Here is a 3,978-nt window from a genome sequence, read left to right on the forward strand (position 1 = left end):
TATTGTGGCAAGAAATTGCATGACAGTTTTTAAAAGCCACACTTATCTGTGAAAAATGGTTCATGATGTTGCTGAATGGAGACATCACAAGACTGAAGATGTGCTCTGGCTGTTTCACAGAGTCACCTAAATAATGCTGTGTGTGGCTCATGTAAAGGCTAATATCTTAAATTCCCTTTGAACAATCTTTAAGAGTGTAATGAACAAAGAAGAGAATGTGGGTATAAGGATGAAAGACACTGTTATTATTGAAGAGCTATGTGGCTGTGAGGAAGGGGGTGCTCCTTGGATATCACCAGACACATACATTTATTTATTTATTTATTTATTTGTTTGTTTGTTTGTTTTAAACAATGGCAGGAAAAATGTTTTATCAACAGACATTTATCGAGAATCCTTCTTGAGTCATGAAAGTTGAAATAATACAATTCTGTATTACTATATATCATTTTATTAAGCAAATTGTTGTGAGTTTTATGAAAACCAGTTCAGTGTTCACGGAAAATGTTGTATATACCATATGTTCCTAGTCCCAAATGTGAACTTTTAAAATCATCAACGGATCCAGGAAAATAATATTCTCTCTGGTCAGCATGGTCTCCACATTGGTATCCCTGGCTCAGCCTAAGCAAATCAGTCAGCTCTATGCCAGTGAGAACCTCCCCCTCCCCCTCAAATATGGTGGGAAGAAACAAGCATGCATTTCCTGGCCCCCATGCTCTAAAATAAATAATACAGGTTTATGAAAATTCTGCCTATGGCTTTCCTTTTCTGTCCTCTCACAATGTCATCCAGCAACCATTTTACTATCACCAACTACACTTCAGTGGCCCATACACTCATCACCTCAAAGCCACATAATGGTTTGGATAACAAACTCATCCAGCTGCCTCAAAGGGACAGAAATTGAAACTTTCTTCCAAGACAGCCTTCTTCAGTGTCCATGCCCATGTGGCCACTAAGACCCCTATAGTTATGGAGGATTGAGTCCTGCAAGGTCATTCTTGACAACACCTGCTCCTTTGTTGCCATAGCAACCTGCCTGTCCAGTTAGCTTCACTCTCTAACTGCATGAACTCCTTGCTTCCCCTTTCTTCCCACTGTGTGTTCCGAGCAGTATGTCAAAACTCATCTTCTTCCCTAATTCCGCAGACCACCCATTCTCCATGCAACTGCCAGAGTGGTGGAATTTTTTAAATTAAGCTATTCTGGGATAAATTAAACAATGATTAACTATGTTTTGAGGCTTTCTTCTTCTTTCTTCCTTTTGACAGCATCTCATGTAGTCCAGCCTAGCTTCAAACTCCCTTAACCAAGGATGACCTTGAACTCTGGATCCCCCAGCTTCTACATCCAGAGTGCCAGGATTGCAGATAGGCCCAGCTCTGCCTGGTTTTTGTGTGCTGCTGAGATTGAAGCTAGCTTGCATGTTAGAAAAGCATTCTATCAACTCAAATACATCAGCAGTCCTGTTTTGAGCTTTTTGACTATTTTAATAATGATTTTTTATTGATCTTTCAGCATGATTTAAACTTTTTATTCTTTAGTCACATGGAATTATGTGACCAAAGACTTTGAGTCGCCAATCCTCTGCTTTGCTTTCTCCTTGGAAATTTTGAATTCGTTCTCTCTAATGATATTTTTAATTTTGCTTGCTGAGTGTTTCTGTCTGTTGTTTTTATTTTCCTAATTCAGAGAGAATTCAACCAGGTAGTGTGGTTGGGAATTTGTGATCCCAGCATGTTGACAAATTACACAGACAGTGTCTCAGTGTCAACCCCTGTCCCAAGAAGGCATGATTAATCACTGGTTACTGTTTTCAAAATCTAACCCCAAAGGCTGTGACTCCACCAGCATGACTCAGAATTTAGCTCTGTCCACCTGTGTCAGGGAATATTCAGATCACAAAGATTTCGCTTTGAAATCTTATCCTACAGGTTTTAGAAAGCATTCATTTCTCTACTACTTAGAGAAACAGAAGCAAGGGCTAGAGAGATGGTACCAAGGTTAGGTGTACTTGCTGTTCTCCCAGAGAACCTAGGTTCGGCTCCCAGCATCCACATTGGGCAGCTAACAACCATCTGTAATTCCAGCTTCAGGGCCTCTGACAACTCTGGTCTGTGGCCGCCTGTACTCACATATACATACCACGTGTGGACACATACACACACATAATCAAAAGCAACAAAAACTAAAGTAACTTTTAAAAAAGAAACAAAATTAAAGATTCCTTTATTTATTCTTTTCTGCCACTACAAATTCAGATACCTATAGCAGGATCCCGAGAGACAACTTTTGCATGAGAGTTGTTTCACAAAGGTATCATTTTAAGGGAACTGTCTCATTCAAAAATTTTAAAATTATTTTAGTTGTGTGTACATATGTCTGGGTATATGCATGTAAGTGGAAGTGCCTGTGGAGTTTAGAAGAGGGTATTGGATCCCTGGGAACTGTAGGTATAGGTAGTCTTGAATTATCCAGTGTAGGTGTTGGGAACTGAACTTGAAAGAACAGAACCTTCCCTTAACCACAATGCCATCTCTCCTGACCCAAAGGGATTTTTTTTTTTTTTAAGTTTCTTTCTTCATTGAAGGCAGTGTCTCAGGTAGCACAGTCTGACCTCAAACTCACTCTGACCTGGAAATCCTGATCCTCATGCCTCCTGTTCCAGAGTGCTGGGATCAGGGCCTCACACCACCAAATGTGATTATAAGTTGCAGTTTCTCTTCTTCCCTGTCAGATGTTGGTTAGCTCCGAAGAGTTCTTTGTTTCTTTATCGCCATAGGTTTGACTTTAAAAACAACACACTGCATAATCTTGACCGCACTTGATACACTTGATATGGTTTTGAGCTACACTGGGATCCCCATGTTGTACCCTTGAGAACTAGGTGGCTCCAAAGGCCTTCTGGGAGCAATGACTCTTATTTCTAGCAAAGTGATGTGGCTTGGTGAAAGGAGCAAGGTGTTTCCACCCAGCTAGTTCATACTGGCCATGCTCAAACAGGCCCCAACCTCAGCAGCCCCTGAGGTGGTACTGACCATGGACAACCTCTATCCAGCACAGTTAGGGCAGCAGATAGATAAATCACCCGAAGGTAGGAGCAGGCCCTGTCTCCTAGGCAGATCCGTGATATCAAGAAGAGGAATGTGTGCACGAGACCAAAATAAAATCAAATTAGGAATACTGCCAAATTCTTCCTCTGTCTCACACTTGCTCTCCTATAAAGCCACTCTGTTTCCCTGGGTGGAGAAGTGCAAGTATCTAAAATGGCCTGTCTCTCTTGGTGGAATCCTATGGCACAGGAAAAGGCTGTTAGCCAGAACGGTTAGCAGTATACCTACGCACTAGCTGGCAATTATTTATTAGGGTGGCTTGGCTCCATTTCGAAGCACCCACTGTGGAAAAAAAAAGTATCTAGGAAAGCCTCAGATAAGCCTAGTTCTGGAAAATGAGAAACAGAGTTTTAAGTATATTTCCCCTAAAGTACACACCGGGCATGCCTTACCAGTTAGAGAAAAGCTATCAAGACAACTTAGGGGCTGAGCCAGAAAACTAGGAGTCCTTCACTGGTTCCCCAAGCTTCAAAACCCTTGCCCCTCACCCTTATTTCTGGGTATGAGGAACTGTCCCTCCAAGGGCGCACCAGTTGTGTGCCCCTTAGCTCACCCGACCCAGGGAAGATTGGTTATATTTAGGCTTCGGCTTCGCCTGGGCTAGCTGGACACTGGGGTTCCTCTTCGGAAGGAGATAAGGATCTGAATCGCCACAGTTTTGGCCTGCTTTCCCTTTTATGTCGACTCGCCAAGTCCGGCGAGGCGCCTGTCCCTTGGACTCCAGGACTAGGGTGGCGCGGGGTCACCCTGAATCTAAGGCTTGCCCAGCACAGTTAGAATTGGCAAGGATGTGCCCGATGCCTGGAGTAGGGAGGCGGGGACACGCGCTCCCTGTGGCAGATCGCCAGGGCTACACCCCCCC

The sequence above is a fragment of the Mus pahari genome, chromosome 20 (genome assembly GCF_900095145.1).
Source record: "Mus pahari chromosome 20, PAHARI_EIJ_v1.1, whole genome shotgun sequence".
Lineage (NCBI taxonomy): Eukaryota > Metazoa > Chordata > Mammalia > Rodentia > Muridae > Mus > Mus pahari.